Here is a 13921-nt window from a genome sequence, read left to right as displayed (position 1 = left end):
AACCTAGCCTAGGTCTGGTCAGATGGGCTAGAGTAGGTTCATTGTGAAGAACTCCCAACCTCATCAAATATAGCAATACTACAAGATTATAATAAAAAATTAACTAAACTAGAAACATACATGCATGAGCACCGCGAATGAATGAGGAATCTTCACCTCTTAAAACTAAACTAAACAAGTTTTTATATATCTGTATTTATTGATGCATTTTAGTTATTTCATTTTTTTCACCTGCATTCCTTTTAGTTATGTATTCGTACCAGAATAAAACAATGTATATATATATATATATATATATATATATATATATATATATATTTATTTATATATATATATATATATATATAGATATATATATATAGTATATATATATATATATATATAGATAGATAGATAGATAGATAGATAGATAGATAGATAGAATAATATATATATATATATAGATATATATATATATTATATATATATATATATATATATATATATATATATATAGTCAACCCATATTCGCGGGGGATGTGTACCAGGCACCTGCGCAAATAGTTCAAACACGCGAATAGTTAGGATTCCCTTCTAAAAATGCCTACATCTGCCTATCTTGAAACTTCAAATAACTAATGTATACACTTAAGGGGGCCGGCCAGAACCCCTATATATGGGGGTATAGGGCAAAAAATGCAGTCACAAAAAATTTCATGGAGCTTCATATGGCAATTGAGAATACATATACGAAATATTTCGTCAAAATTCCTCTTACTTTCGTAGTTACAGGGTAATTAGTAAACATAACTCATTAAGCCTAAAACATTCATCCGTACAAGAAAATGCAATACTTCTTCTGTTATCGTAATTTTGATAACTATTGTCAAAGAAATTGTGAGAAACAGCATCTGTAGAGATTCTGTGGGTCGCAGAGGGGAGTATCAAGTTGAACCATGATTCAGTGCGATCACAGACTTCAAGTAGACCACACATTCGAGTTTCACCTCTGACATTCACTTGCTTTTACATATGTTTATCTATGTTTCAGCAAGAATTTCATCATGCCAATGAGGAAAAGACAAGGAAAACATCTCACTAACATAAAGACAAAGAAAATTTGCTCCAATATGATTACAGAATATCATAATAGTATATGCGATATTAGCATAGTTATTGAAGAGAGGGAGGGTTGCGTAGTAAGTAAACGTCCCCCGTCTTGCCTGAAGCACACGTCACACTGTCCCCAAGGCTACGATCCCTGAGCAAAGGGATCTTAATTTATGATAAATAACATAGTTTTGGTTTATTAATACCCAAAAAGGAATATGAAATTCATAATAATCATGATTTATTAACATTGTCTTTGTAAAAAGAGAGTACAACTTCGAATTTCACCTCTTGACATTCTCTTGCATTTAAGTTTGTTTATTTTTGTTTTGGCAAGAATTTTATCATGCCAAAACGGAAAATACTAGGAGAACATCTAGCTAAGATACAAAAGAAGAAAATTCATCTTAATAAGCAGAGTTAAGTGAAGGAGAGAGAGAGAGTTGCTTAGGAAGAAGTGCCCCCGTCTTGCCTGACACAGTGGCCCAAGCTACGATATATGAGCAAAGGGATCATCATTTATGATTAAATTATGATAAATAAAATAGTTTTGGTTTATAATACACAAAAAAGAAATATACATTCATACTAATCATTATTTATTAACACTGTCGTTATAAAAATACGAAGAAAAACTTTGAACGCCCGAATCTCAAAACTATAGTTAATGACCTTCAAAAACTATCTTCTCACTTAGTTTTAAAGCTATAACATTGGAATTTGGTATATAACTCAGAAAGACATTATAAAACAATCAAATGAAGCCCTTTTTTCAAATTTTTGTTTCGTCTTTTTTTTTTTTTTTTTTTTTTTTTTTTTTTTATAAATTTTGTATTCCTAATTTATAGGATTTATTTTTTTACCATAATGAAAAATTCATATCTAGCCAAAAAATGACTTCTAGAAAAAAAAAAAACTCATTTGATTGGAGGTCTACATCAGGTCTATATATGGTAGTAATCCCAGGTCTTAATATTAAATATCAAGGGAGGAGATAGAATTTGAAAAATGGTTATTTTCGGGATAAATCACCCTGGCGTCACAAAACCGAAGGTCAGAGGTGAAAATCATATGCGGTTTGGAGATGTCCCAAGTCACCTTATCAAGTGGTATGAATATCAAAGTCCTGTCCTTAAAGAATGGCATTAGCCAGCCAGCCCCCTTAAAAAACGTTGACAAGCATACATTTCCTGTGCATTACCGTCATAATAAAAAAGCGTGGATGACTGCAATGCAGTTCGAAGACTGGTTCATTCATTGCTTCATTCCAGAAGTGAAAGATTATTGTAGGAAAAATAACATCCCCTTCAAAATTCTTCTGATTCTCGAAAATGCTCCTGGCCACCCTCAGCACATCGGAGATATTAACGAGAATGTAAAAGTTGTGTTTCTGCCACCAAACTCAACTTCTCTCATCCAACCCATGGATCAGGGTGCTGTGGCTACATTCAAGGCGTATTATCTTCGGAACACGTTTGCGCAGGCTGTTCAGGCTACGGATAATGAGGAGAAAGATCTCAGAACTTTCTGGAAAGAATTTAGTGTTCTTAACTCCATTATGAACATTGGAAGGGCGTGGAAGGAGGTAAAGAAAGTGTGTATGAACGGGGTCTGGAAAAATGTGCAAAAAGTGTATGTGAACTCGTTTAAAGGTTTCGATCAGAATGAAAAAGAAGTGGAAATCAATAAAAAGATCTTGATACTTTGGAAAAATGATATTGTTAACATGCAATAAAGTTTGTTCATACTTACCTGGCAGATATATATATAGCTGTATTCTCTGAAGTCCGACAGAATTTCTAAAAACTTACGACACATGTAGTGGGAGTAGGGTGGTTAGTACCCATTCCCGCCGCTGGGAGGCGGGTATCAGGAACCATTCCCATTTTCTATCAGATTTTCTATCTCCACTGTCTCCTGAGGGGAGGTGGGTGGGTACTTTAAATATATATATCTGCCAGGTAAGTATGAACAAACTTTATTGTATCTTAACAATATCATTTTGTTCATGAAACTTACCTGTCAGATATATATATAGCTGAATCCCACCTTTGGCGGTGGGAGAGACAGAAAAGGATTTAGGAAACATATACATGTAGATGATTGACATCTTGGTTCCTTACCTGTTAGCATAGCTGACTTCGTGATTACTGTCACCCAAGCCTGCTTCTGCTTTACTAGAGTTACCAACAAGGTAGTGACCTGTGTAGTTGGTGCCCTCTAGATGATCTGTCAACGGGGACGTGACCACAATGTGACTAGACCATGACCATACTTCTGAGGGCAACGAAGCAAAACCACCACCTAAGTTAGCCTAACAAAATAACTCCCACATATAAAGGCTAACGGAAGGGAAGTCCGCATTCGGCGGCCAACCCTACAACCATAAACAATGCAAAGATTAAAAACTCACCTACCCTTTTCTATGGGAAAGGATGAGTGCTACCTCCTGCCCTCAAAATAGTGTCTGCGGTGACGTATGGCCCTAGAGTGTAACAGTTCTCGTACGTCGTTCTCACCTCCCGTAGGTAGTGCGAGGCGAACACCGGGTTACTCCTCCAAAAAGTGGCACTCAAAATGTCGTTGAGAGCCATATTTTTCTGAAAGGCTATCGAGGTCGAAATAGCCCTCACCTCGTGGGCGTTCACTCTTAACAGTCTTAAGTCACTGTCATTGCATGATGAGTGTGCCTCCTTTATGGTGTCCCTCAAGAAGAATGCCAGCACATTTTTGGACAGGCATATCTGGTCTCTTGACTGAACACCATAAGTTCTCAGAAGAACCTCTACAATTCTTCGTTCTCCGCAGGTATGATCTTAGAGCCCTGACAGGACACAGGACTCTTTCTGGCTCTTGACCAATGATCTCCGCCATACCCTTGATCTCGAAAGACCTAGGCCAAGGGTTGGAGGGATTTTCATTTTTTGCCAGAAACGTCATCCCCAAAGAGCAGACAGCATTATGCCCTTTGAAGCCGACGTGCTTACTTATTGCTTGTATTTCGCTAACTCTCTTCGCCGTCGCCAGAGCAGTTAGGAATACAGTCTTTCTCGTCAAGTCTCGAAAAGATGCAGCGTGAATAGGTTCAAAGCGACTCAACATTAAAAACTTAAGGACCACGTCTAAGTTCCATGAAGGCAACTTAGGAAGAGGCACCTTGGTGGTCTCAAAAGATCTCAATAGATCATGGAGATCTTTGTTATCAGCTAGATCTAGCCCTCTATGGCGAAAGACTACAGATAAAACGCTTGAGTAGCCTTTAATTGTCGACACTGCTAACTTCAAATCTCATCTGAGATAAAGGAGAAAGTCGACGATCTGGCTCTCAGAGGTCGTGGTAGAGGAAACGCCCTTCTTCTTACACCAGCTCCTAAAAGCTGCCCACTTCGATTGGTACACAGCGATTGATGAAGGTCTCCTTGCGGTGGCGATAGCCTTAGCCACCGGCTTTGAAAAACCTCTCGCTCTGGCCACCTTCTGGATAGTATAAACGCAGTCAGACTCAGAGCGGAGAGGTTTTTGTGGAACCTCTCGAAGTGGGGCTGTTTGAGTAGATCTCTCCTCGACGGAAGAGATCTCGGAAAGTCTACCAGGAAGGACATCACCTATGTGAACCAGTCCGCTGCAGGCCAAAAGGGGGCAATTAGCGTCAACCTCGTCCCTTCTGAAGCTGCAAATTTTCTCAGCACTTCTCCCAGTATCTTGAACGGGGGAAATGCGTAGAGGTCCAGGCCCGTCCAATCCCAAAGCAGGGAGTCTACTGCTACTGCTCCCGGATCCAGAACCGGGGAGCAATAGAGAAGAAGTCTCGTTGTCCTCGATGTCGCAAAAATGTCCACTAGAGGACACCCCCAAAGACCCCACAGCTCCTGACATACCTCCTGATGGAGGGTCCACTCTGTCGGCAGCAGTTGTCCTTGTCGACTGAGGAGATCCGCACGAACGTTCTCGACTCCGGCGATGAACCTTGTTAGGATCGTGACTTCTCTTGCTTTCGCCCACAAGAGGATCTCTTTCGCTAGAGCGAACAGGGAGCGAGAGTGCGTTCCTCCTTGCTTCTTCAAGTATGCCAGGGCTGTGTGTTGTCCGAGTTGACTTGGACTACGCGACGGGAGACTTTGTCTTGAAAGAACTGGAGCGCCAACTTGATCGCTGCCAGCTCTTTGATGTTGATATGCCAGGCTACCTGTTCCCCTCTCCAGGTGCCTGACACTTCCTCCCCCCCTAGTGTTGCTCCCCATCCCGTGGATGACGCGTCGGAGAACAACACTAGGTCGGGGTTCCGAAGCTTGAGGGACATACCCTCTGACAGCTTCAACGGATCGAGCCACCATCTTAGATGGCTCTTTACCTCTTCTGAGATGGTCAAAATCATGTCGAGGTTGTTCTTGTCTGTCCAGCTGTCCGACAGGAAGAACTAAAGAGGTCTGAGGTGCAGCCTCCCCAGGGAAACAAACTTCTCCAGCGAGGAAATGGTCCCCAGCAGACTCATCCATTCCCTCACCGAGCATGAATCCTTCCCTAGAAAGGCTGATACTTTCTCTAAGCCTTGCTGCTGACGTTCCTGGGACGGAAAAGCCCGAAAAGCCACTGAATCCATCTGAATCCCCAGATACACGATGGACTGTGTTGGGGTCAGATGTGACTTTTCGAAGTTTACCAGAAGTCGGACTGTGTTGGGGTCAGATGTGACTTTTCGAAGTTTACCAGAAGTCCCAGGGACGTAGCTAAGGCCAAAGTCGTTCCCAGGTCCTCCAGGCACCGGTTCTGCGAAGCTCTTATGAGCCAGTCGTCCAGATAGAGAGAGATCCTGATGTTGTTGAGATGGAGACACCTTGCCACATTCTTCATCAAGACGGTGAACACAAACGGGGCCGTACTCAGCCCGAAACAAAGAGCCCTGAACTGAAATACCTTCCCTTTCAGGACGAAACGAAGGTACTTCATTGATTGGGGATGTATTGGAACGTGAAAATAAGCGTCCTGAAGGTCGAGTGATACCATCCAATCTCCAGGTCTTGAGGCCCAAAGAACTGACTGAGGTGTCTCCATCTTGAACCTCTGCTTCTCTACAAAGAGGTTCAGACGACTTACATCCAATACCGGCCACCAACCTCCCAACTGTTTTGGAACCAGGAACAATCTGTTGTAAAATCCTGGTGATTCCAGGTCTAAGACCTGTTCCACTGCTCCCTTCTCGAGCATCTGCTCGAGCAGATCAATAAGTATTTTTCGTTTCTCCTGACGATACGACGGGGACAAGTCCCTGGGAGTTGTACATAGTGGGGGCGGCTTTACGAAAGGGATTTTCTATCCTTTCTCTAGGATGTTGAGAGACCAGTTGTCCGCCTCTCTCTCTCTCCAGGCTTCCACAAACAACCGTAGCCTGGCTCCTACCGGCAACTGAAGGACGGATCTCTCATTCTTGCCCCTAGACTTAGCAGGGGCTCTTCCTCTAGGAAGGCTTCTTCCTCGGGGGGAAGATCTAGCTGATGTTCCTCCACGAAAGGGCTTCTGCCTTTTAAGAGACTGACTTGCTGAAGACGTGGAAGGGCCAGCAGAGCGTCGTGACGACTGTGCCAAAAGATCTTGCGTGGCTTTTTCTTGAAGACTAACCGCCAGATCCTTCACCATAGCCTGGGGGAAGAGATGACTCGAAAAGGGAGCAAACAAAAGCTCTGCCTTCTGCGAAGGAGAGACAGATTTAGCTGCAAAGTTGCAAAATAGCACTCTCTTTTTTCAACACACATGCGCAAAAATACGAGGCTAACTCCTCCGAGCCATCTCTGACAGCCTTGTCCATGCATGACAATACACTGGACAGCTCCCGAGGCTAATAAAATCTGGTTTACGAGACTGGTTGTCGAGCACACCCAAGCACCACTAGTCTAATAAGTTGTAGACTTCTAAGGAACGAAAGAGGCCCTTCAAATGATGGTCCAGCTCCGAAGTCATCCATGATACTTTTGCCGAAGCAAGGAGTGCTCTTCTAGGGGCATCCAGAATACTGGCAAAATCACCTTGCGCCGATGCAGGTACCTTCAGGCCCACTTCTTCACCTGTTTCGTACCACATCCCTGCCTTACCGCTAAGCCTAGACGGAGGCAGGGCGAAGGTGGTCCTCCCTTGCGCTTTCCTTGAATCCATCCAGGTGTTGACCTTACGGAAAGCTCTCTTGGTAGATAGCGTGGTCTTCATCTTGACAAAACCAGACATCTTGTTAGCCTTCGAAGATGAAAATTGCGAGAGAGGAGGAGGAGGAGCAGAGGGTAGGAAGGTATCGCCGAACGAGTCACGGAGAAGGCGAGCCAGGACTTGGTAGTCCGAGGAAGCAGACGTCGAAGGTTGTTCTTCATCAACATCTTCCGAAGAACAGCTTAACTCTCCTTCTTCCTTACCAGAATGCACCACCGAAGGAAGGGGCAAAAGACCTTTAGACCCGAGTCTCATTGCCGAACGATGTCGAGAAGAAGAGGGGATCGTACCAGGAACAGAATCTTCCACTGCAGCAGGATCAGCAACTAAAGTCTGTGGAGAACGCGGTGTTGTTCGATGCAGAGAAGCGTCAACAGTAGCGTCGGGAAAGGAGTCTGGGCGTCTACGAACCTCCATGTAAGCGTCCGTATGAGCGTCCAGCGAAGCGTCCCTACGAGCGTCCAGCGAAGCGTCTGGCCTCGCATCTTGATGAGCATCAAAACAAACATCACGTTGGGTGTCGAAATGAGCAGTTTGAAGCGCAGCAAAAAGACAAGACGCACGTTCCTTACTGCGCAGAGCAGCAGGCACTAAAGCCTGACCAAGATGTGCAACGTTCTTATTACTAAAATCGTCGAGATCGGAGTACCGATCGTCCCGCAGAGAAGAGAGGGGAGCGTCCAAAGAAGCAGGAAATCCATCTTTGCCCCGAAAGCGATGTGGTCTCTCTCTCTCTCCAAGGAAGCACGAGCAAGAAGACGTTTACCGTCACCTCTAGAAGAGCACTGGGGAGTAGAACGAAGTCTAGAGGGCGACAAACCCGGCGACGGGGAAGAACGAGGAGAAGGCGAGGGAGACTGCCTGGTCCTCTTACTAGGAAGTTTGTCATCCTTCCTATGTTGAGGAACTCCCTCCTTCTGCTTAAGCAAAGCAGCAAGTTGTCGTTGCATAGCAAGGATGATATCCGTCTGAGAAGTCTCCTTCTTAGGAGAAGAGCTGTGCCTGTGAGAAGGTGAGGGGCGAGGGGACGCCTTCTTCCTTCTCACAGGGACTGCCCTGGATCTAGAACGACTGGGGCGCTCGAAGGCGTCATCGTCGGATGACGTCCTAGGCTTCTTCCGAGGTGGAAAAGCCACGAAGCTTTCCGGAGAACGCAAATCAGACGGAACTTGACATGCAGCGTCCTGATCTTGAAAGGTCCTCTTCAGAGGCCGCGAATCCGAACGAGATTCCCACCCCTTGCGCGGGGAGGACGCGTCGGAAGACGAAAAATAATCCTTAAGGAGACGTGCACGTGCATGCTCCTTAGCAGCCTGGGAAGCGTCTACAGGAACTGCTGAAGGGACGTCAGATCGGTGGGGGATCCCCGTAACCCTCCTTCGGCCTTCGACATGCCCTCTCCCTGAGTCCTGGGAGTCCGGCAGAGGTCCCAGCCTAGAGGCGCTATAGGGTCGATCTGACGCCCCCTCCATTTCACTAGGGGCACTATCACTGCACTTAACTTCACTTTGCCTCTTTTCTAGGGCAAGCACTTTGGATTCTAGGTTCTTTAACGAATCCAGAATAACAGAAAGGGCATTACCCTCCGCAGACATGCAAACTCTACAGGAGGGTTAGATGGAGAAACATTAATGCCCTGTCTGCTATCCGACTTACTACTGGAGGAAGACCTCCTGATCCTGTCACGCTCCAACTTTCGAACGTAGGATTCATACGCCTTCCATTGTGAATCACTCAAACTTTTGCACTCATTGCAGCAAAAATCATATGCACACATTTGTCCCCTGCAACTCTTGTATACTGTGTGAGGGTCCACCGAAGCTTTCGGTAACCTGAACCTTGCATTCATCCTTCATACACACCCTGGCGCTAGCCGAACTAGACCCAGACATCTTATTAAAAAAAAAACCAAGCCAAAATCTAAAACAATCCACAATCAACGTGTGCCTAGCTACCAATCCAATGTCACAAAACCAAAAGTCAAGAGGATACTCAAATAGCAATAGCAGTTTTCCAAAATCCTGAGGCGGAGGTGCTGTAAACAGTTGTTTACAACACCGGGGTCAGAGAAAATCTGATAGAAAATGGGAATGGTTCCTGATACCCGCCTCCCAGCGGCGGGAATGGGTACTAACCACCCTACTCCCACTATGTGTGTCGTAAGTTTTTAGAAATTCTGTCGGACTTCAGAGAATACAGCTATATATATATTTGACAGGTAAGTTTCATGAACAAAGTTTAGATTCAGAAATTGATGAGGAAGATACCCAAGAACTTATAGATGTGGAAGATGTAGAGTTAACAGCAGAGGATTTAATTGCACTTGCAGAAGAGAAAAAAAAGCAGAAGAGGAAGAAGAAATAAAAGAGCCGGAGCGAACGTTTACGACTCAAAAACTGGCAGAGGCATTTGCTTTATATGATCAAGGACTGAAACTTTTAAGTGAAATGGATGGGGACTGTTATAGATTAATTTATGAAGAGCGAAAAAAACATACTGTGCAACCTACAATGGACTATTTTTTCAAGAGAACGGCTCCAGTGCCTTCAGCTTCCCCCCGCCCTACCCCCTCACTTGAGACTCGATCCTGTATGTCTCAGAACAGTTGTTTCCTAGAAAAACCTCAACTAACAGAAGAAGAAATCCTATCTGAAGAGGAGCAAATTGATGATCCTGCTGTTTTATCATCCTCCTCCTCTTCCAATCTTTAGTTATACGTAGCCATGAACAGCCTGACACTGATCACGTATGCCGACAACGGACCGAATCTTGGTGAGTACCCTTTACACTAGTCTGAATCTTGTTCTTATTATTAAATTTTTTATATTTAATTATCATAAGTCAATCTGCCTTGAACCACCTGAATTAGCTGATATTAATAATTACTATACTGTATATGTATAGGTATACTGTGTAGTGTAGGCTAGTCTTCCATATATGCATATAGCCAATATGGTACTGATTAACTTAGTGTAGGCTGAGCTATATTCGAGATACGATTTTCTCAACTTAAGATGGATTTTTCGGAACCTAACCCCATCGTAAGTAGAATACCTGTACTTCATATCCATGGTCCGTGAAAGACAGCACTGTTGTTTTATACAGAACAGTAAGGTTATGTCCATCGGCTCACCCAAATAGTGTTTGATAGTTTTTCAATTAAATTTAATGCTCTTTTACAGTCTGATTTTATGTACATGATGTGGGCTTTCTGGCTCAAGTGAGTCAAATATTAATACGAAACTTTTGCTGTTTGGTCAATTGGTATACTATGGTTTCTGATTTTTACTCTTATTTCTTCACATTTTTTCCACTTATTATTTTTTTAAAACATGATTTCTAGAGTTTTACCTATGGAAAATTTAAACCCTACAGACGAGGCCTATTCACATACTTTTATTAAACTTATATTAATGATTAATTCTATTTGATTCATTCTAGATGCTGAATAATATATGGCAAAATCATCCATATATAGGTTACTTTTAATTCCAAAATATAAGCAGATCACGTATTACCAATATCATTAAATGCTAAAGAAAACAAGAGTGCCACTAAGGACGCTTCCTTATGGAAGACCATTTTCAAGTAGAAATGTTCTGGGCAGAAAATCATCAATTGAGGCCACCACTCGAACAACCGCCTATCTGCAAATTTTCGGATTTTGAGTTATACATACTTTCGAATCCAGCAACTCTTCTTCTATATACTAGTGTTTAAAAATTGTAAAAAAAGTATGTTTTTCCTGTTCATAATCTGGAGAGACTGAGAGTAACTAGAATTATAAATGCGCAATTTTTGTGAGTTGTTATTCGAATGAAAGAGCCTGGGATGAAAATGAATCGAACAACAGTATATCTGCAAAATTTGCAGATAAGCGGTTATTCGATGGAAAAGGAGCCCGGATAATGTTCTGTCGAACAAAACGTTATCTGCATGCGTCCACCAATGAGGTTCTTTGATTTGTTATGACGTCATATTTAAAGGGCACTTAGTTTGGCTGTCAAGTTCTCGTGTTCCGTGGTTTACCTTATAATTTTCATTAAGCATTGTTTCTGACAAAAATAACAGTTATTGTGATCATCAACTATGGGTAGAAAGCATAAGGAATCGAATGAAATTGAAAACAACGCATTAGAATGTAGTACTCAGTGTGAAAAGAATAATGAGAGTGCACACGTAATTACTCCCTCGGTCTTTTTATGGTAAAAAACCAGTGAAAATACCTTCCAAACAGTATACCTTACTGGATTTTAAAATCTATTAGCCTATCATTACCGTACCCAATATTGGATAGTCAGATGTGTTAAATGGGGGAAAAAAGTTAGTCATGCTATTTTTTTATGCATAATTATGTGTAATACAAAAAAAATGGTGCTAGTAAATCTTGCATCCTACCATGCTTTTAGGGCTATGGTATGCTTTAACACATTTTTTTTAGGTATGTAGTTATGTGATTACACCAAGTAGGCCTACTATGAATGATGACCAAAGACGTGTCATAAGGAGTTTCATAACTGAATAATTTTACAAACATTCTTATACAATAGTTTTTTAATTTTTATATTTCTTCTTCCCATCATTATATAATTATACTAGTTTTTAATCATTTAAGTTTCTAAAATTAGGCTAATATAATGTTGAAGAAAAAAAAATTACATCATACCGTTCATAATTATCACTTATATATGCATTCCAATGTTGACAAACTTCGGTTTTTTGCAGTTATAGTGTTGTTTGAGGTACAGTTTGGATAGACAGATAATATTTACACACATATTTGTAAAGAGCATGCTTTTAGCTTAATTTTGAAAAAAAGAATGATGTCATAGCATAAATAATAACGGAAATAATATAACGTAAACATTGCAAAACTTCAATCGCGTTTTTCTCCGATTTCTGTTTTGTGCAGATAGACGGTTGTTCGAGTGGTGGCCTCAATTCTCATGTGAAAACAGATTTGTCAAAAAAAATTTGGATAAACATAGGTAAGTGTCCAAGGATAATGATGTTTTGTAAAGTTTTTAATATAACATACCTTACCTGCAGGTAGTATTGTATGCCTTTTCAATGTTTAAAAAAAAAAAAAAAAAAAAAAAAAAAAAAAAAAAAAAAAACAGCTATAGCAGTTTTCATTCAAATCCTCTACATATATGGTCCTCTAAGTTAGAAATATAATCTAATGTACATCTGTTACATTGTGACATGAACTGAGTGGGAGTCAATCTTTTATTCTCCTGAATGTACCATGTTAGTCAAGCATTTACGAACTTCTTTAACAATTTGCACAAGCAACTTCAAGAAATTAGTCTATAATTATTTACATTACTCAGACCCTTTCCAGGTTTGGGATATCAATTATTATAGCTTTACACCATTTGTCAGGAAATAAATTTTGAAGCCATAAATGATTTTAACCCTTTAACTGTTTAGTACGTATATATACAGTGGGCCCCCGGTATTTGCGTTCTCCGGATTCGCGGATTTTTATCTGGACCATATCTACCCATTATTTGCGGTGAATTCGCCTATTCGGGGGATTTTCCGACGATAAATAATCACTAATTAGTGTATTTTGATGTTATTTTCATGCCTAAATACATTTTTATGATACAAAAATGATTTACTTACATTTTTATGGTACAAAAATGATTTACTTACATTTTTATGATACAAAAATGATTTACTTACATTTTTATGATACAAAAATGATTTACTTACATTTTTATGATACAAAAATGATTTACTAATTTTAAAATATTAATATTGATCAATACTGTATTAGTAAGTTTAATAAGATTAAATGATATCACATAATAACTAATAATTCTCTCTCTCTCCCTTACAGGGATGTATGCTTTTTGTGTGATAAAATGATTTACTAATTTTCTAATATTAATATTAATGTAAGGAGCAATCACTTCAATAAAGAAAATACTACAATCAATTAGTAAGATTTTAGTTTATAAACTTAAAAAATTATGTAAGAATGAAGGAAATCCCAGTCTTCACGCATCTTTCTTTCAAACTCCAGGTCTCTCTCTCTCTCTCTCTCTCTCTCTCTCTCTCTCTCTCTCTCTCTCTCTCTCTCCTGAGATAGAGATTTTTATGGTACACTATGTATAATATGTTTATTAATATTTTCATATGATAATAGTAATATTAATAATAATGATGATAATAATAATAACTGTAATTACAAAAATCATATGTGAAAGTATTTTACAAATACTACAAAAATTCTCTCTCTCTCTCTTACAGCTAGAGATGTATGTTTTTTGGATGATAAATGATTTACTGATTTTCAAATATCAATTTTAATGTAAACAGCAATAATATCAATTCATTAAAGAAAATAATAAAGTGAATTAGCAAGATTTTAGTTTATAAATTAAAAAATTATGTAAGAATGAAAGAAAATGGACTTTACCCGGCATCTTTCTCTTTGAACTCCACGTAGCAAGCAGAGTTGGCTGGGGTCCAACAACTGTTGCCGTCTAATGATCACGTAAATTCTCTCTCTTTCTCTCTCTCTCTTTTACCAAGATGAGAATTTCTATGGTACATGTGTATGTTTATTAATATTTTCGCATAATAATAATAGTAATATAACTAATTTCAAAACTCATATGTGATA

General features: G+C 40.4%; 1 protein-coding gene across 1 annotated transcript in view; it reads right to left on the bottom strand.

Annotated features, from left to right (window-relative positions):
* The window catches only part of LOC135215775 (uncharacterized), a 375121-nt gene that overhangs the window by 247875 nt on the left and 113325 nt on the right, over positions 1-13921 (bottom strand). The window lies entirely within an intron of this gene.

This window comes from Macrobrachium nipponense, chromosome 5, assembly GCF_015104395.2.
Source record: "Macrobrachium nipponense isolate FS-2020 chromosome 5, ASM1510439v2, whole genome shotgun sequence".
In the NCBI taxonomy this organism is placed as follows: domain Eukaryota; kingdom Metazoa; phylum Arthropoda; class Malacostraca; order Decapoda; family Palaemonidae; genus Macrobrachium; species Macrobrachium nipponense.
The sequence above is the reverse complement of the archived record's forward strand: the minus strand, read 5'-3'. Positions and strand labels throughout refer to the sequence as shown.